The 24,372-nt window shown below is 39.0% G+C and overlaps 1 pseudogene; it reads right to left on the minus strand.

Annotated features, from left to right (window-relative positions):
* The window catches only part of LOC127922337 (tumor protein p53-inducible protein 11-like), a 32,884-nt pseudogene that overhangs the window by 1,500 nt on the left and 7,012 nt on the right, over window positions 1–24,372 (minus strand).

A 24,372-nucleotide genomic window follows, 5' to 3' on the forward strand; every position in this document is an offset into this window, starting at 1 on the left:
GTTCTGGGTCTAATCAGAACTAGACCTATGGTTCTGTGTCTAATCAGAGCTGCTAGATCTATGGTTCTGTGTCTAATCCGAGCTGCTAGATCTATGGTTCTGGGTCTAATCAGAGCTGCTATATCTATGGTTCTGGGTCTAATCAGAGCTATATCTATGGTTCTGGGTCTAAGCAGAGCTGCTATATATATGGTTCTGGGTCGAATCAGAACTAGATCTATGGTTCTGGGTCTAATCAGAGCTGCTATATCTATGGTTCTGGGTCTAATCAGAGCTGTATCTATGGTTCTGGGTCTAATCAGAGCTATATCTATGGTTCTGGGTCGAATCAGAAGTAGATCTATGGTTCTGGGTCGAATCAGAACTGCTGTATCTATGGTTCTGGGTCGATTCAGAACTAGATCTATGGTTCTGGGTCGAATCAGAAGTAGATCTATGGTTCTGGGTCTAATCAGAGCTGCTGTATCTATGGTTCTGGGTCTAATCAGAACTATGTGTATGGTTCTGGGTCTAATCAGAGCTATGTGTATGGTTCTGGGTCTTCTTGGTCCTGCGACCCAGGTGGTAGTAGTAGAGGAGTGTGATGATGAGGAAGAGGACTTCACTGAGGAGGAGGAGGATGGCAGAGTTTGACATCAGACCCAGCTCCACCAGGGTGATGCTGGTCACTGCAACGAGAGAGAGACACCTTTTACAACGAGGGTTAAGTACAGTGGGGCAAAAAGTATTTAGTCAGCCGCCAATTGTGCAAGTTCTCCCACTTAAAAAGATGAGAGAGGCCTGTAATTTTCATCCTGGGTACACTTACACTATGACAGACAAAATGAGGGGGAAAAAATCCAGAAAATCACATTGTAGGATTTTTAATGAATTTATTTGCAAATTATGGTGGATATATAGGGGACATCTGGGATGTAATGTGTTATAATGACACAGAGGAGATATATAGGGGACATATATAGGGGACATCTGGGATGCAATGTGTTATACTGATACAGAGGGGATATATAGGGGACATATATAGGGGACATCTGGGATACAGTCTATACAAATTAATGTGTTATACTGATACAGAGAGGATATATAGGGACATATATAGGGGACATATATAGGGGACATCTGGTATACAGTCTATACAAATGTAATGTGTTATACTGATACAGAGGGGATATATAGGGGACATATATAGGGGACATCTGGGATACAGCCTATACAAATGTAATGTGTTATACTGATACAGAGGGGATATATAGGGGACATATATAGGGGACATCTGGGATACAGCCTATACAAATGTAATGTGTTATACTGATACAGAGGGGATATATAGGGGACATATATAGGGGACATCTGGGATACAGTCTATACAAATGTAATGTGTTATACTGATACAGAGGGGATATATAGGGGACATATATAGGGGACATATATAGGGGACATCTGGGATACAGTCTATACAAATGTAATGTGTTATACTGATACAGAGGGGATATATAGGGGACATATATAGGGGACATCTGGGATGCAGCCTATACAAATGTAATGTGTTATACTGATACAGAGGGGATATATAGGGGACATATATAGGGGACATCTGGGATACAGTCTATACAAATGTAATGTGTTATACTGATACAGAGGGGATATATAGGGGACATATATAGGGGACATCTGGGATACAGTCTATACAAATGTAATGTGTTATACTGATACAGAGGGGATATATAGGGGACATATATAGGGGACATATAGGGGACATCTGGGATACAGCCTATACAAATGTAATGTGTTATACTGATACAGAGGGGATATATAGGGGACATATATAGGGACATCTGGGATACAGCCTATACAAATGTAATGTGTTATAATGATACAGAGGGGATATATAGGGACATATATAGGGGACATCTGGGATACAGCCTATACAAATGTAATGTGTTATACTGATACAGGGGATATATAGGGGACATCTATAGGGGACATCTGGGATACAGTCTATACAAATGTAATGTGTTATACTGATACAGAGGGGATATATAGGGGACATATAGGGGACATATATAGGGGACATCTGGGGATACAGTCTATACAAATGTAATGTGTTATACTGATACAGAGGGGATATATAGGGGACATCTGGGATACAGTCTATACAAATGTAATGTGTTATACTGATACAGAGGGGATATATAGGGGACATATATAGGGGACATCTGGGATACAGCCTATACAAATGTAATGTGTTATACTGATACAGAGGGGGGGATATATAGGAGACATCTGGGATACAGCCTATACAAATGTAATGTGTTATACTGATACAGAGGGGATATATAGGGGACATATATAGGGGACATCTGGGATACAGTCTATACAAATGTAATGTGTTATACTGATACAGAGGGGATATATAGGGGACATATATAGGGACATATATAGGGGACATCTGGGATACAGCCTATACAAATGTAATGTGTTATACTGATACAGAGGGGATATATAGGGGACATATAGGGGACATATATAGGGGACATATATAGGGGACATATATAGGGGACATCTGGGATACAGCCTATACAAATGTAATGTGTTATACTGATACAGAGGGGAGGGGATATATAGGGGACATCTGGGATACAGTCTATACAAATGTAATGTGTGTTATACTGATACAGAGAGGATATATAGGGGACATATATAGGGGACATATAGGGGACATCTGGGATACAGCCTATACAAATGTAATGTGTTATACTGATACAGAGGGATATATAGGGGACATATATAGGGGACATCTGGGATACAGCCTATACAAATGTAATGTGTTATAATGATACAGAGGATATATAGGGGACATATATAGGGACATCTGGGATACAGCCTATACAAATGTAATGTGTTATACTGATACAGAGGGGATATATAGGGGACATCTATAGGGACATCTGGGATACAGTCTATACAAATGTAATGTGTTATACTGATACAGAGGGGATATATAGGGGACATATAGGGGACATATATAGGGGACATCTGGGATACAGTCTATACAAATGTAATGTGTTATACTGATACAGAGGGGATATATAGGGGACATATATAGGAGACATCTGGGATACAGCCTATACAAATGTAATGTGTTATACTGATACAGAGGGGATATATAGGGGACATATAGGACATCTGGGATACAGTCTATACAAATGTAATGTGTTATACTGATACAGAGGATATATAGGGGACATATATAGGGGACATCTGGGATACAGTCTATACAAATGTAATGTGTTATACTGATACAGAGAGGATATATAGGGGACATATAGGGGACATATGGGACATCTGGGATACAGCCTATACAAATGTAATGTGTTATACTGATACAGAGAGGGATATATAGGGGCATATAGGGGACATCTGGGATACAGCCTATCAAATGTACGTGTTATACTGGATACAGAGGGGATATATAGGGGACATATATAGGGGACACCTGGGATACAGCCTATACAAATGTAATGTATTATACTGATACAGAGGGGATATATAGGGGACATATATAGGGGACATCTGGGATACAGCCTATACAAATGTAATGTGTTATGCTGATACAGAGGGGATATAAGGGGACATATAGGGGACATATATAGGGGACATCTGGGATACAGTCTATACAAAATGTAATGTGTTATACTGATACAGAGATATATAGGGGACATACAGGATAGTCTATACAAATGGGACTGATACAGAGGGATATATAGGAGGGGACATCTGGGATACAGTCTATACAAATGTAATGTGTTATACTGATACAGAGGGGATATATAGGGACATCATCTGGGATACAGTCTATACAAATGTAATGTGTTATACTGATACAGAGAGGATATATAGGGGACATATAGGGACATATATAGGGGACATCTGGGATGCAGCCTATACAAATGTAATGTGTTATACTGATACAGAGAGGGGTAGGGGACATATATAGGGGACATATATAGGGGACATCTGGGATGCAGCCTATACAAATGTAATGTGTTATACTGATACAGAGGGGATATATAGGGGACATATATAGGGGACATCTGGGATACAGCCTATACAAATGTAATGTGTTATACTGATACAGAGGGGATATATAGGGGACATGGGATAGCCTATACAAATGTAATGGTATACTGATACAGAGGGGATATATGGGGAGACATCTGGGATACAGCCTATACAAATGTAATGTGTTAACTGATACAGAGGGGATATATAGGGACATATAGGGGACATCTGGGATACAGTCTATACAAATGTAATGTGTTATACTGATACAGAGATATATAGGGATATATAGGGGACATATATAGGGACATCTGGGATGCAGTCTATACAAATGTAATGTGTTATACTGATACAGAGAGGATATAGGGACATATATAGGGGACATCTGGGATACAGCCTATACAAATGTAATGTGTTATACTGATACAGAGGGGACATATATAGGGACCTGGGATAGCCTATACAAAGGTATTATACTGATACATATATAGGGGACATCTGGGATACAGCCTATACAAATGTAATGTGTTATACTGATACAGAGGGGATATATAGGGGACATATATAGGGGACATCTGGGATGCAGTCTATACAAATGTAATGTGTTATACTGATACAGGATATATAGGGGATAGGGGACATCTATAGGAGGGGACAGTCTACAAATGTAATGTGTTATACTGATACAGAGGGGATATATAGGGGACATATATAGGGGACATCTGGGATGCAGCCTATACAAATGTAATGTGTTATACTGATACAGAGGGGATATATAGGGGACATATATAGGGGACATCTAGGATACAGCCTATACAAATGTAATGTGTTATACTGATACAGAGGGGATATAGGGGACATATAGGGGACATCTGGGATACTGCAGCCTATACAAATGTAATGTGTTATACTGATACAGAGGATATGAGGGGACGCCTATAGGGGACATCAGGATACAGCCTATACAAATGTAATGTGTTATACTGATACAGAGGGGATATAGGGGACATATATGAGGACATCTAGGATACAGCCTATACAAATGTAATGTGTTATACTGATACAGAGGATATATAGGGGACATATATAGGGACATATATAGGGGACATCTGGGATACAGCCTATACAAATGTAATGTGTTATACTGATACAGAGGATATATAGGGGACATATATAGGGACATCTGGGATACAGCCTATACAAATGTAATGTGTTATACTGATACAGAGGATATAGGGGACATATATAGGGGACATATATAGGGACATCTGGGATACAGCCTATACAAATGTAATGTGTTATACTGATACAGAGGGGATATATAGGGGACATATATAGGGACATCTGGGATGCAGCCTATACAAATGTAATGTGTTATACTGATACAGAGGGTATATAGGGGACATATAGAGGACATATAGGGATACAGATCTATACAAATGTAATGTGTTATACTGATACAGAGGGATATATAGGGGACATATATAGGGGACATATATAGGGGACATCTGGGATACAGCCTATACAAATGTAATGTGTTATACTGATACAGAGGATATATAGGGGACATATATAGGAGACATCACAGGATACAGTCTATACAAATGTAATGTGTTATACTGATACAGAGGGATATATAGGGGACATATATAGGGGACATCTGGGATACAGCCTATACAAATGTAATGTGTTATACTGATACAGAGGGGATATATAGGGGACATATATAGGGGACATATATAGGGACATCTGGGATACAGCCTATACAAATGTAATGTGTTATACTGATACAGAGGTATATAGGCTATAGAGGACATATATAGGGGACATATATAGGGACATCTGGGATACAGCCTATACAAATGTAATGTGTTATACTGATACAGAGGGGATATATAGGGGACATATAGGGGACATCTGGGATACAGCCTATACAAATGTAATGTGTTATACTGATACAGAGGGATATATAGGAGGACATATATAGGAGACATCTGGGATACAGCCTATACAAATGTAATGTGTTATACTGATACAGAGGGGATATATAGGGGACATATAGGGGACATCTGGGATACAGCCTATACAAATGTAATGTGTTATACTGATACAGAGGGTATATAGGGGACATATATAGGGGACATCTAGGATACAGCCTATACAAATGTAATGTGTTATACTGATACAGAGAGATATATAGGGGACATATATAGGAGACATCTGGGATACAGTCTATACAAATGTAATGTGTTATACTGATACAGAGGGATATATAGGGGACATATATAGGGGACATCTGGGATACAGCCTATCAAATGTAATGTGTTATACTGATACAGAGGGGATATATAGGGGACATATATAGAGGACATCTGGGATACAGCCTATACAAATGTAATGTGTTATACTGATACAGAGGGATATATAGGGGACATATATAGGGGACATCTGAGATACAGCCTATACAAATGTAATGTGTTATACTGATACAGAGGGGATATAGGGGACATATATAGGGGACATCTATAGGAGACATCTGGGATACAGTCTATACAAATGTAATGTATGTTATACTGATACAGAGGGGATATATAGGGGACATATATGGGAGACATCTGGGATAGTCTATACAAATGTAATGTGTTATACTGATACAGAGAGGATATATAGGGGACATATATAGGGGACATATATAGGGACATCTGGGATACATAGCCTATACAAATGTAATGTGTTATACTGATACAGAGGGGATATAGGGGACATATAGGGGACATCACAGGATGCAGCCTATACAAATGTAATGTGTTATACTGATACAGAGGGGATATGAGGGGACATATATAGGGGACATCTGGGATACAGCCTATACAAATGTAATGTGTTATACTGATACAGAGGATATATAGGGGACATAGGGGACATCTGGGATACAGCCTATACAAATGTAATGTGTTATACTGATACAGAGGATATATGAGGACATATAGGGGACATATACCAAGGGGACATATATAGGAGACATCTGGGATACAGCCTATACAAATGTAATGTGTTATACTGATACAGAGGGGATATATGAGGACATATATGAGGGACATCTGGGATACAGTCTATACAAATGTAATGTGTTATACTACAGAGGGATATATAGGGGACAGATGGCAGCCTATACAAATGTAATGTTATACTGATACAGAGAGGATATATAGGGGACATATATAGGGCCATCTGGGATGCAGCCTATACAAATGTAATGTGTTATACTGATACAGGGAGGGGACATATATAGGGGACATATATAGGGACATATATAGGGACATCTGGATACAGTCTATACAAATGTAATGTGTTATGCTGATACAGAGAGGGGATATAGGGACATATATAGGGGACATCTGGGATACAGTCTATACAAATGTAAATGTGTTATACGGATACAGAGAGGATATATAGGGGACATATATAGGGGACATCTGGGATACAGTCTATACAAATGTAATGTGTTATACTGATACAGAGGGGATATAGGGGACATATATAGGGGACATCTGGGATACAGCCTATACAAATTAATGTGTTATACTGATACAGAGGGGATATATAGGGGACATATATAGGGGACATATATAGAGGACATATATAGGAGACATCTGGGATACAGTCTATACAAATGTAATGTGTTATACTGATACAGAGAAGTATATAGGGGACATATAGGGGACATCTGGGATGCAGCCTATACAAATGTAATGTGTTATACTGATACAGAGGGGATATATAGGGGACATATATAGGGGACATCTGGGATGCAGCCTATACAAATGTAATGTGTTATACTGATACAGAGGGGATATATAGGGGACATATATAGGGGACATCTGGGATGCAGCCTATACAAATGTAATGTGTTATACTGATACAGAGGGGATATATAGGGGACATATATAGGGGACATATATAGGGGACATCTGGGATACAGCCTATACAAATGTAATGTGTTATACTGATACAGAGGGGATATATAGGGGACATATATAGGGACATATAGGGACATCTGGGATGCAGCCTATACAAATGTAATATGTTATACTGATACAGAGGATATATAGGGGACATATGGGGATACAGCCTATACAAATTAATGTGTTATACTGATACAGAGGGATATATAGGGACATATATAGGGGACATATATAGGGGACATCTGGGATACAGCCTATACAAATGTAATGTGTTATACTGATACAGAGGATATATAGGGACATATATAAGGGACATCATACAGTCTATACAAATGTAATGTGTTATACTGATACAGAGGGATGTATAGGGGACATATATAGGGGACATATATAGAGGACATCTGGGATGCAGCCTATACAAATGTAATGTGTTATACTGATACAGAGGGACATATATAGGGACATATATAGGGGACATATATAGGGACATATATAGGGGACATCTGGGATACAGTCTATACAAATGTAATGTGTTATACTGATACAGAGGGGATATAGGGGACATATAGGGGACATCACTGGGATACAGTCTATACAAATGTAATGTGTTATACTGATACAGAGGGGATATATAGGGGACATATATAGGGGACATCTGGGATGCAGTCTATACAAATGTAATGTGTTATACTGATACAGAGGGATATATAGGGGACATATATAGGGGACATCTAGGATACAGCCTATACAAATGTAATGTGTTATACTGATACAGGGGATATATAGGGACATATATAGGGGACATCTGGGATACAGCCTATACAAATGTAATGTATTATACTGATACAGAGGGATATATAGGGGACATATATAGGGGACATCTGGGATACAGCCTATACAAATGTAATGTGTTATACTGATACAGAGAGGATATATAGGGGACATATATAGGGGAGACATCTGGGATACAGTCTATACAAATGTAATGTGGATACAGAGGGGATATATAGGGGACATATATAGGGGACATCTGGGATACAGTCTATACAAATGTAATGTGTTATACTGATACAGAGAGGATATATAGGGACATATATAGGGGACATAGGGGACATCTGGGATACAGCCTATACAAATGTAATGTGTTATACTGATACAGAGGGATATATAGGGGACATATATAGGGGACATCTGGGATACATCTATACAAATGTAATGTGTTATACTGATACAGAGGGGATATATAGGGGACATATATGGGGACATCTGGGATACAGCCTATACAAATGTAATGTGTTATACTGATACAGAGGGATATATAGGAGGACATATATAGGGGACATCTGGGATACAGCCTATACAAATGTAATGTGTTATACTGATACAGAGGGGATATATAGGGGACATATATAGGAGACATCTAGGATACAGCCTATACAAATGTAATGTGTTATACTGATACAGAGGGGATATAGGGGACATATATAGGGGACATCTGGGATACAGCCTATACAAATGTAATGTGTTATACTGATACAGAGGGATATATGGGGACATATAGGGGACATATATAGGAGAGGATGCAGCCTATACAAATGTAATGTGTTATACTGATACAGAGGGATATATAGGGGACATCTGGGATGCAGCCTATACAAATGTAATGTGTTATACTGATACAGAGGGGACATATATAGGGGACATATATAGGGGATATATATGAGGGGACATCTGGGATACAGTCTATACAAATGTAATGTGTTATACTGATACAGAGGGGATATATAGGGGACATATATAGGGGACATCTGGGATACAGTCTATACAAATGTAATGTGTTATACGGATACAGAGAGGATATATAGGGGACATATACAGGACATCTGGGATACAGTCTATACAAATGTAATGTGTTATACTGATACAGGGGATATAGGGGACATATAGGGGACATCTGGGATACAGCCTATACAAATTAATGTGTTATACTGATACAGAGGATATATAGGGGACATATAGGGGACATATATAGGGGACATATAGGGAGACATCTGGGATACAGTCTATACAAATGTAATGTGTTATACTGATACAGAGGGATATATAGGACATATATAGGGACATCTGGGATGCAGCCTATCAAATGTAATGTGTTATACTGATACAGAGGGGATATATATAGGGGACATCTGGGATACAGCCTATACAAATGTAATGTGTTATACTGATACAGAGGGGATATATAGGGGACATATAGGGGACATCTGGGATGCAGCCTATACAAATGTAATGTGTTATACTGATACAGAGGGGATATAGGGGACATATAGGGACATATATAGGGGACATCTGGGATACAGCCTATACAAATGTAATGTGTTATACTGATACAGGATATATAGGGGATATATAGGGGACATATATAGGGGACATATATAGGGACATCTGGGATGCAGCCTATACAAATGTAATATGTTTATACTGATACAGAGGGGATATATATAGGGGACATATGGGATACAGCCTATACAAATTAATGTGTTATACTGATACAGAGGATATATAGGGGACAGGGGACATATATAGGGGACATCTGGGATACAGCCTATACAAATGTAATGTGTTATACTGATACAGAGGGATATAGGGGACATATATAGGGGACATCTAGGATACAGTCTATACAAATGTAATGTGTTATACTGATACAGATGGGATGTATAGGGGACATATATAGGGGACATATATAGGGGCCATCTAGGATGCAGCCTATACAAATGTAATGTGTTATACTGATACAGAGGGGAGGGGGGGACATATATAGGGGACATATAGGGGACATCTGGGATACAGTCTATACAAATGTAATGTGTTATACTGATACAGAGGGATATATAGGGACATATATAGGGGACATCTGGGATACAGTCTATACAAATATAATGTGTTATACGGATACAGAGAGGATATATAGGGGACATATATAGGGGACATCTGGGATACAGTCTATACAAATGTAATGTGTTATACTGATACAGAGGGGATATATAGGGGACATATATAGGGGACATCTGGGATACAGCCTATACAAATTAATGTGTTATACTGATATATAGGGGACATATATAGGGGACATATATAGGGGACATATATAGGGGACATATATAGGAGACATCTGGGATACAGTCTATACAAATGTAATGTGTTATACTGATACAGAGGGATATATAGGGGACATCTGGGATGCAGCCTATCAAATGTAATGTGTTATACTGATACAGAGGGGATATATAGGGGACATATATAGGGGACATCTGGGATACAGCCTATACAAATGTAATGTGTTATACTGATACAGAGGGGATATATAGGGGACATATAGGGGACATCTGGGATGCAGCCTATACAAATGTAATGTGTTATACTGATAGGACATATAGAGGGACATATATAGGGGACATATATTTTAGACAAGGGACATATATAGGGGACATCTGGGATGCAGCCTATACAAATGTAATGTGTTATACTGATACAGAGGGGATACTATACAGGGGACATATATAGGGACATATATAGGGGACATCTGGGATGCAGCCTATACAAATGTAATGTGTTATACTGATACAGAGGGGATATATAGGGGACATATATATGGGATACAGTCTATACAAATGTAATGTGTTATATACTGATACAGATGGCCTATACAAATATGTGTTATACTGATACAGGGACATAGGGGACATATATAGGGGACATATATAGAGGACATAGGGACATCTGGGATACAGTCTATACAAATGTAATGTGTTATACTGATACAGAGGGATATATAGGGGACATATATAGGGACATCTGGGATACAGTCTATACAAATGTAATGTGTTATACTGATACAGAGGGGATATATGGGATATATAGGGGACTATCAAATGGGGATACATATAGGGGAGCCATCTGGGATGCAGCCTATACAAATGTAATGTGTTATACTGATACAGAGGGGACATATAGGGGGGACAGCCTATACAAATGTAATGTGTTATACTGATACAGAGGGGATATATAGGGGACATATAGGGGGAGCCTATACAAATGTAATGTGTTATACTGATACAGAGGGATATATAGGGGACATATATAGGGACATCTGGGATACAGCCTATACAAATGTAATGTGTTATACTGATACAGAGGATATATAGGGGACATATAGGGGACATCTGGGATACAGCCTATACAAATGTAATGTGTTATACTGATACAGAGGGGATATATAGGGGACATATATAGGGGACATCTGGGATACAGCCTATACAAATGTAATGTGTTATACTGATACAGAGGGGATATATAGGGGACATATATAGGGGGGGACATCTGGGATGCAGCCTATACAAATGTAATGTGTTATACTGATACAGAGGGGATATATAGGGGACATATAGGGGACATCTGGGATACAGCCTATACAAATGTAATGTGTTATACTGATATAGGGGACATATATAGGGAGGGATACAGCCTATACAAATGTAATGTGTTATACTGATACAGAGGGATATATAGGGGACATATATAGGGACATCTGGGGATACAGCCTATACAAATGTAATGTGTTATACTGATACAGAGGACATATAGGGACATATATAGGGATATATATAGGGGACATCTGGGATACAGTCTATACAAATGTAATGTGTTATACTGATACAGAGGGGATATATAGACATATATAGGGACATCTGGGATACAGTCTATACAAATGTAATGTGTTATACGGATACAGAGAGGATATAGGGGACATATAGGGGACATCTGGGATACAGTCTATACAAATGTAATGTGTTATACTGATACAGAGGGGATATATAGGGGACATATATAGGGACATCTGGGATACAGCCTATACAAATTAATGTGTTATACTGATACAGAGGGGATATATAGGAGACATCTGGGATACAGTCTATACAAATGTAATGTGTTATACTGATACAGAGGGGATATAGGGGACATATATAGGGACATCTGGGATACAGCCTATACAAATGTAATGTGTTATACTGATACAGAGGGGATATATAGGGGACATAATAGGGGACATCACAGCCTATACAAATGTAATGTGTTATACTGATACAGAGGGGATATATAGGGACATATATAGGGGACATCTGGGATGCAGCCTATACAAATGTAATGTGTTATACTGATACAGAGGGATACAGAGGATATAGGGGACATATATAGGGGACATCTGGGATGCAGCCTATACAAATGTAATGTGTTATACTGATACAGAGGGGATATATAGGGGACATATAGGGACATATATAGGGGACACATCTGGGATGCAGCCTATACAAATGTAATATGTTATACTGATACAGAGGGGGATATATAGGGGACATCTGGGATACAGTCTATACAAATGTAATGTGTTATACTGATACAGAGGGATATATAGGGGATATATAGGGGACATATATAGGGGACATCTGGGATACAGCCTATACAAATGTAATGTGTTATACTGATACAGAGGGGATATATAGGGGACATATATAGGGGACATCTGGGATACAGTCTATACAAATGTAATGTGTTATACTGATACATGGGATACAGTCTATACTGGGACATATATGCAGCCTATACAAATGTAATGTGTTATACTGATACAGAGGGGATGAGGACATATATAGGGGACATATATAGGGGACATATATAGGGGACATATGGGATACAGCCTATACAAATGTAATGTGTTATACTGATACAGAGGGGACACATATATAGGGATCTGGGATAGGGGTCTATACAAATGTAATGTGTTATACTGATACAGAGGGGATATATAGGGGACATAGGGGACATCTGGGATGCAGCCTATACAAATGTAATGTGTTATACTGATACAGAGGGATATATAGGGGACATATATAGGGGGGGACATCTGGGATGCAGCCTATACAAATGTAATGTGTTATACTGATACAGAGGGGATATATAGGGGACATATATATGCAAATGTAATATGGACATATATAGGGGACATCTGGGATACAGCCTATACAAATTAATGTGTTATACTGATACAGAGGGGGGGATATATACAAAGTAATGGTTATACTGACAGAGGGGATATATAGGGACATATATAGGGGACATCTGGGATACAGCCTATACAAATGTAATGTGTTATACTGATACAGAGGGGACATATAGGGGACATATATAGGGGACATCTGGGATACAGCCTATACAAATGTAATGTGTTATACTGATACAGAGGGGATATAGGGGACATATATAGGGGACATATATAGGGGACATCTGGGATGCAGCCTATACAAATGTAATGTGTTATACTGATACAGAGGGGACATATATAGGGGACATATGGGATACAGCCTATACAAATTAATGTGTTATACTGATACAGACATATATAGGGGGATACCTATAGGGGACATCTGGGACATATACAGCATCTATACAAATGTAATGTGTTATACTGATACAGAGGATATATAGGGACATATATAGGGGACATCTGGGATACAGCCTATACAAATGTAATGTGTTATACTGATACAGATGGGATGTATAGGGGACATATACAAATGGATACTGATACAGAGGGATATAGGGGGGACATCTGGGATACAGCCTATACAAATGTAATGTGTTATACTGATACAGAGGGGATATATAGGACATATATAGGGACAGGAGATATATAGGGTTTATATATAGGGGGGACATCTGGGATGCAGCCTATACAAATGTAATATGTTATACTGATACAGAGGGGATATATATAGGGGACATATGGGATACAGCCTATACAAATTAATGTGTTATACTGATACAGAGGGGACATATATAGGGGGGGACATATAGGGACATATATAGGGACATCTGGGATACAGCCTATACAAATGTAATGTGTTATACTGATACAGAGGGATATATAGGGGACATATATAGGGGACATCTGGGATACAGTCTATACAAATGTAATGTGTTATACTGATACAGATGGGATGTATAGGGGACATATATAGGGGACATATATAGGGGCCATCTGGGATGCAGCCTATACAAATGTAATGTGTTATACTGATACAGAGGGGACATATATAGGGGACATATATAGGGGGACATATAGGGGACATATAGGGGACATCTGGGATACAGTCTATACAAATGTAATGTGTTATACTGATACAGAGGGATATAGGGGACATATATAGGGGACATCTGGGATACAGTCTATACAAATGTAATGTGTTATTTGATACAGAGAGGATATATAGACATATATAGGGGACATCTGGGATACAGTCTATACAAATGTAATGTGTTATACTGATACAGAGGGGATATAGGGACATATATAGGGGACATCTGGGATACAGCCTATACAAATTAATGTGTTATACTGATACAGAGGATATAGGGATATATAGGGGACATAGGGGACATATATAGGAGACATCTGGGATACAGTCTATACAAATGTAATGTGTTATACTGATACAGAGGGGATATATAGGGACATATATAGGGACATCTGGGATGCAGCCTATCAAATGTAATGTGTTATACTGATACAGAGGGGATATATAGGGGACATATATAGGGGACATCTGGGATACAGCCTATACAAATGTAATGTGTTATACTGATACAGAGGGGATATATAGGGGACATATATAGGGGACATCTGGGATGCAGCCTATACAAATGTAATGTGTTATACTGATACAGAGGATATATAGGGGACATATATAGGGGACATATATAGGGGACATCTGGGATACCCAGGCAGCCTATACAAATGTAATGTGTTATACTGATACAGAGGGGATATATAGGGGACATATATAGGGGACATATATAGGGGACATCTGGGATGCAGCCTATACAAATGTAATATGTTATACTGATACAGAGGGGATATATATAGGGACATATGGGATACAGCCTATACAAATTAATGTGTTATACTGATACAGAGGGATATATAGGGGACATATATAGGGGATCATATATAGGGACATCTGGGGATACAGCCTATACAAATGTAATGTGTTATACTGATACAGAGGGGATATATAGGGGACATATATAGGGGACATCTGGGATACAGTCTATACAAAATGTAATGTGTTATACTGATACAGATGGGATGTATAGAGGACATATATAGGGGACATATATAGGGGCCATCTGGGATGCAGCCTATACAAATGTAATGTGTTATACTTATACAGAGGGGACATATATAGGGACATATATATGTAATGGGACATATATAGGGGACATATATAGGGGACATCTGGGATACAGTCTATACAAATGTAATGTGTTATACTGATACAGAGGGGATATATAGGGACATATATAGGGGACATCTGGGATACAGTCTATACAAATGTAATGTGTTATACGGATACAGAGGGATATATAGGGGACATATATAGGGGACATCTGGGATACAGTCTATACAAATGTAATGTGTTATACTGATACAGAGGGATATATAGGGGACATATATAGGGGACATCTGGGATACAGCCTATACAAATTAATGTGTTATACTGATACAGAGGGGATATATAGGGGACATACAGTCTATATGTAATGGGACATGGGATATAGGGGACATATATAGGAGACATCTGGGATACAGTCTATACAAATGTAATGTGTTATACTGATACAGAGGGGATATATAGGGACATATATAGGGGACATCTGGGATGCAGCCTATCAAATGTAATGTGTTATACTGATACAGAGGGGATATATAGGGGACATATATAGGGGACATCTGGGATACAGCCTATACAAATGTAATGTGTTATACTGATACAGAGGGGATATATAGGGGACATATATAGGGGACATCTGGGATGCAGCCTATACAAATGTAATGTGTTATACTGATACAGAGGGGATATATAGGGACATATATATGGGGACATATATAGGGGACATCTGGGATGCAGCCTATACAAATGTAATATGTTATACTGATACAGAGGGGATATATATAGGGGACATATGGGATACAGCCTATACAAATTAATGTGTTATACTGATACAGAGGGATATATAGGGACATATATAGGGACATATATAGGGGACATCTGGGATACAGCCTATACAAATGTAATGTGTTATACTGATACAGAGGGGATATATAGGGGACATATATAGGGGACATCTGGGATACAGTCTATACAAATGTAATGTGTTATACTGATACAGATGGGATGTATAGGGGACATATATAGGGACATATATAGGGGCCATCTGGGATGCAGCCTATACAAATGTAATGTGTTATACTGATACAGAGGGGACATATATAGGGGACATATATAGGGACATATATAGGGATATATATAGGGGACATCTGGGATACAGTCTATACAAATGTAATGTGTTATACTGATACAGAGGGGATATATAGGGGACATATATAGGGGACATCTGGGATACAGTCTATACAAATATAATGTGTTATACGGATACAGAGAGGAGATATAGGGGACATATATAGGGGACATCTGGGATACAGTCTATACAAATGTAATGTGTTATACTGATACAGAGGGGATATATAGGGGACATATATAGGGGACATCTGGGATACAGCCTATACAAATTAATGTGTTATACTGATATAGAGGGGACATATATAGGGGACATATATAGGGGACATATATAGGGGACATATATAGGAGACATCTGGGATACAGTCTATACAAATGTAATGTGTTATACTGATACAGAGGGTATATATAGGGGACATATATAGGGGACATCTGGGATGCAGCCTATCAAATGTAATGTGTTATACTGATACAGAGGGGATATATAGGGGACATATATAGGGGACATCTGGGATGCAGCCTATACAAATGTAATGTGTTATACTGATACAGAGGGGATATATAGGGGACATATATAGGGGACATCTGGGATGCAGCCTATACAAATGTAATGTGTTATACTGATACAGAGGGGATATATAGGGGACATATATAGGGGACATATATAGGGGACATCTGGGATACAGCCTATACAAATGTAATGTGTTATACTGATACAGAGGGGATATATAGGGGACATATATAGGGACACATATATAGGGGACATCTGGGATGCAGCCTATACAAATGTAATATGTTATACTGATACAGAGGGGATATATAGGGGACATATGGGATACAGCCTATACAAATTAATGTGTTATACTGATACAGAGGGGATATAGGGGACATATATAGGGACATATATAGGGGACATCTGGGATACAGCCTATACAAATGTAATGTGTTATACTGATACAGAGGGGATATATAGGGGACATATATAGGGGACATCTGGGATACAGTCTATACAAATGTAATGTGTTATACTGATACAGATGGGATGTATAGGGGACATATATAGGGGACATATATGGGGCCATCTGGGATGCAGCCTATACAAATGTAATGTGTTATACTGATACAGAGGGGACATATAGGGGACATATGCCACAAATAGGGGACATATATAGGGGACATATATAGGGGACATCTGGGATACAGTCTATACAAATGTAATGTGTTATACTGATACAGAGGGGATATATAGGGGACATATATAGGGGACATCTGGGATACAGTCTATACAAATGTAATGTGTTATACGGATACAGAGAGGATATATAGGGGACATATATAGGGACATCTGGGATACAGTCTATACAAATGTAATGTGTTATACTGATACAGAGGGGATATATAGGGGACATATATAGGGACATCTGGGATACAGCCTATACAAATTAATGTGTTATACTGATACAGAGGGGGATATAGGGGACATATAGGGGACATATATAGGGACATATATAGGAGACATCTGGGATACAGTCTATACAAATGTAATGTGTTATACTGATACAGAGGGGATATATAGGGGACATATATAGGGGACATCTGGGATGCAGCCTATCAAATGTAATGTGTTATACTGATACAGAGGGGATATATAGGGGACATATATAGGGGACATCTGGGATACAGCCTATACAAATGTAATGTGTTATACTGATACAGAGGATATATAGGGACATATATAGGGGACATCTGGGGATGCAGCCTATACAAAATGTAATGTGTTATACTGATACAGAGGGGATATATAGGGGACATATATAGGGGACATATATAGGGGACATCTGGGATGCAGCCTATACAAATGTAATATGTTATACTGATACAGAGGGGATATATATAGGGGACATATGGGATACAGCCTATACAAATTAATGTGTTATACTGATACAGAGGATATATAGGGACATATATAGGGGACATATATAGGGACATCTGGGGATACAGCCTATACAAATGTAATGTGTTATACTGATACAGAGGGGATATAGGGGACATATATAGGGGACATCTGGGATACAGTCTATACAAATGTAATGTGTTATACTGATACAGATGGGATGTATAGGGACATATATAGGGGACATATATAGGGGACATCTGGGATACAGCCTATACAAATTAATGTGTTATACTGATACAGAGGGGATATATAGGGGACATATATAGGGGACATATATAGGGGACATCTGGGATACAGCCTATACAAATGTAATGTGTTATACTGATACAGAGGGGATATATAGGGGACATATATAGGGGACATCTGGGATACAGTCTATACAAATATAATGTGTTATACGGATACAGAGAGGATATATAGGGGACATATATAGGGGACATCTGGGATACAGTCTATACAAATGTAATGTGTTATACTGATACAGAGGGGATATATAGGGGACATATATAGGGGACATCTGGGATACAGCCTATACAAATTAATGTGTTATACTGATATATAGGGGACATATATAGGGGACATATATAGGGGACATATATAGGGGACATATATAGGAGACATCTGGGATACAGTCTATACAAATGTAATGTGTTATACTGATACAGAGGGTATATATAGGGGACATATATAGGGGACATCTGGGATGCAGCCTATCAAATGTAATGTGTTATACTGATACAGAGGGGATATATAGGGGACATATATAGGGGACATCTGGGATACAGCCTATACAAATGTCATGTGTTATACTGATACAGAGGGGATATATAGGGGACATATATAGGGGACATCTGGGATGCAGCCTATACAAATGTAATGTGTTATACTGATACAGAGGGGATATATAGGGGACATATATAGGGGACATATATAGGGGACATCTGGGATGCAGCCTATACAAATGTAATGTGTTATACTGATACAGAGGGGATATATAGGGGACATATATAGGGGACATCTGGTATACAGTCTATACAAATGTAATGTGTTATACTGATACAGAGGGGATATATAGGGGACATATATAGGGGACATATATAGGGGACACCTGGGATACAGTCTATACAAATGTAATGTGTTATACTGATACAGAGGGGATATATAGGGGACATATATAGGGGACATCTGGGATACAGCCTATACAAATGTAATGTGTTATACTGATACAGAGGGGATATATAGGGGACATATATAGGGGACATCTGGGATACAGCAATTCTATTACTGATCATAGACACTACTGTTACTGATCATAGACACTACTGTTACTGATCATAGACACTACTGTTACTGATCATAGACACTACTGTTACTGATCATAGACACTACTATTACTGATCATAGACACTACTGTTACTGTAACCTACTGATCATAGACACTACTGTTACTGATCATACACACTACTGTTACTGATCATAGACACTACTATTACTGATCATAGACACTACTGTTACTGATCATAGACACTACTGTTACTGATCATAGACACTACTATTACTGATCATAGACACTACTATTACTGATCATAGACACTACTGTTACTGATCATACACACTACTGTTACTGATCATAGACACTACTGTTACTGATCATAGACACTACTGTTACTGTAACCTACTGATCATAGACACTACTGTTACTGATCATACACACTACTGTTACTGATCATAGACACTACTATTACTGATCATAGACACTACTGTTACTGATCATAGACACTACTGTTACTGATCATACACACTACTGTTACTGATCATACACACTACTGTTACTGATCATACACACTACTGTTACTGATCATAGACACTACTATTACTGATCATAGACACGACTGTTACTGTAACCTACTGATCATAGACACTACTGTTACTGATCATAGACACTACTGTTACTGATCATAGACACTACTATTACTGATCATAGCCACTACTGTTACTGATCATAGACACTACTGTTACTGTAACCTACTGATCATAGACACTACTGTTACTGATCATAGACACTACTGTCACTGATCATAGACACTACTGTCACTGATCATAGACACTACTGTTACTGTAACCTACTGATCATAGACACTACTGTTACTGATCATACACACTACTGTTACTGATCATAGACACTACTATTACTGATCATAGACACTACTGTTACTGATCATAGACACTACTGTTACTGATCATACACACTACTGTTACTGATCATACACACTACTGTTACTGATCATACACACTACTGTTACTGATCATAGACACTACTGTTACTGATCATAGACACTACTGTTACTGATCATAGACACTACTATTACTGATCATAGACACTACTGTTACTGATCATAGACAATCCTGTTACTGATCATAGACACTACTATTACTGATCATAGACACTACTGTTACTGATCATAGACACTACTGACCATAGACACTACTATTACTGATCATAGACACTACTATTACTGATCATAGACACTACTATTACTGATCATAGACACTACTGTTACTGATCATAGACAATCCTGTTACTGATCATAGATACTACTGTTACTGTAACCTACTGATCATAGACAATCCTGTTACTGATCATAGACAATCCTGTTACTGATCATAGACACTACTGTTACTGATCATAGACAATTCTGTTACTGATCATAGACACACACTACCGTTACTGATCATAGACACTACTATTACTGATCATAGACACTACTATCACTGATCATAGCCACTACTGTTACTGATCATAGCCACTACTGTTACTGATCATAGCCACTACTGTTACTGATCATAGACACTACTATTACTGATCATAGACACTACTATTACTGATCATAGACAATCCTGTTACTGATCATAGACACTACTATTACTGATCATAGACAATCCTGTTACTGATCATAGAAACTACTGTTACTGATCATAGACAATCCTGTATCCTACAGATCGCTTGTAAAGAACAACTCCCGATGTTCCAATCATAAACCAATAGGTGAAGCCCAGTGCATCCTTACTGCACAGTCATTAGTTTGTGTTGTTAGTAAATGGATATTAGGACAGAACAACAGATCCCTTACCCAGGAACTGGACAGACAAGAGGCAGGCCTCCGTCAGCAGGGTCCACTGGATAATGGCCTTCTCTGCTGTGTACAGACCTTTCCACATGATCAATGAGACACCTGGTGGGGGGAAGAGAGAGAGAGAGAGAGAGAGAGAGAGAGAGAGAGAGAGAGAGAGAGAGAGAGAGAGAGAGAGAGAGAGAGAGAGAGAGAGAGACAGAGAGAGAGACAGAGAGAGAGAGAGCAGAGAGAGAGAGAGAGAGAGAGAGAGAGACAGAGGGAGAGACAGAGAGAGGGGAGAGACAGAGAGAGATGGGGAGAGAGAGAGAGGGAGAGAGAGAGAGAGAGAGAGAGAGAGAGAGGGAGACAGAGAGAGGAGAGACAGAGAGAGAGAGAGAGAGAGAGAGAGAGAGAGAGAGAGAGAGAGGAGAGAGAGAGAGAGAGGAGAGAGAGAGAGAGAGAGAGAGAGAGAGAGAGAGAGAGAGACAGAGAGAGAGAGAGACAGAGAGAGAGAGAGAGAGAGAGAGAGAGAGAGATAGAGATACAGATAGAGATGATAGATAGATATATATATAGGGGATATATAGAGAGGAGGGCGAGAGAGATATATAGATATATAGGATATACAGAGACATATATATACAGATTACAGAGAGATAGAGATATATATAGATATATATATACAGAGAGAGATATACAGAGAGAGAGAGAGAGAGAGGAGAGACAGAGACAGAGACAGAGACAGAGAGAGAGAGAGAGAGAGCGAGAGAGAGACGAGACAGAGACAGAGAGAGAGAGAGAGAGAGAGAGAGAGAGAGAGAGAGAGAGAGAGAGAGAGAGAGAGAGGAGAGAGAGAGAGAAATAGAGGGGAGAGACAGAGAGAGATGAGAGAGAGAGAGAGAGAGAGAGAGAGAGAGAGAGAGAAAGAGAGGAGAGAGAAATAGAGGAGACAGAGAGAGAGGAGAGACAGAGAGAGAGAGAGAGAAAGAGAGGAGAGAGACATAGAGGAGACAGAGAGAGAGGGGAGAGACAGAGAGAGAGGAGAGACAGAGAGAGAGAGAGAAAGAGAGGAGAGAGAAATAGAGGAGACAGAGAGAGAGAGATGTTTAGCATTAGGGTGAGGACTACAGTCGTCTAGTGTGTAGCCAGCCTTCTAAAACCCCGATGTCTCGATCACTCCACTATTGGAAGTACTGTGAGAAGTCTGGGTTTCCGAGGTCAGGTCCACATTGGCTCACATCAGAACGGATCCAGACAACCAGATCTCTCGGATACTAATTCCTTCCTTCCTGGAAGTGGCTGGATTTTAACACTGTACTAGTGTAGGGTGGACATCCTGTCCATCAGGAAGTAGTGAGCCCTTCTGATGACCCCAGCCTACACAGAGCCTTGATAGATACAGTATAATACTATATTTAGAACTATATAGTACATCTGTGGCTCTGCTCCAACCAAGGCTGTTACTAAACAGACAGTAGAGGAACTGTCTGTGATCCAAGGCACCCTAATTCCCTATTAGTGCGCACTACTTTCAACCAGAGCTCTATGGAACCTGGACAAAAGTAGTGCACTATAAAACATGGAATAGGGTGCCATTTAGACGAACCCTGTATCTTCACCCCTTGTTTCCTACAGCCTTCCGCTGTTAAGGGGATTATCCTCTCTTCCTTCCTGTCTTTCTCAGTCGGGTTCTGCCTTCCATCCCTCCTCTCTCTCTCTCCTCCATCAGAGGGGACTGTACAGTCACGCCTTGCTGTACTCAAATGCACTCACTCATCATGTAATACTGTAAAACATGGCGGACTGAATACGAACCTCTTAATACCCTGTGACAAAACGATTAAAGCATTCACGAT

This window comes from Oncorhynchus keta, unplaced genomic scaffold (assembly GCF_023373465.1).
Source record: "Oncorhynchus keta strain PuntledgeMale-10-30-2019 unplaced genomic scaffold, Oket_V2 Un_contig_25345_pilon_pilon, whole genome shotgun sequence".
NCBI lineage: Eukaryota > Metazoa > Chordata > Actinopteri > Salmoniformes > Salmonidae > Oncorhynchus > Oncorhynchus keta.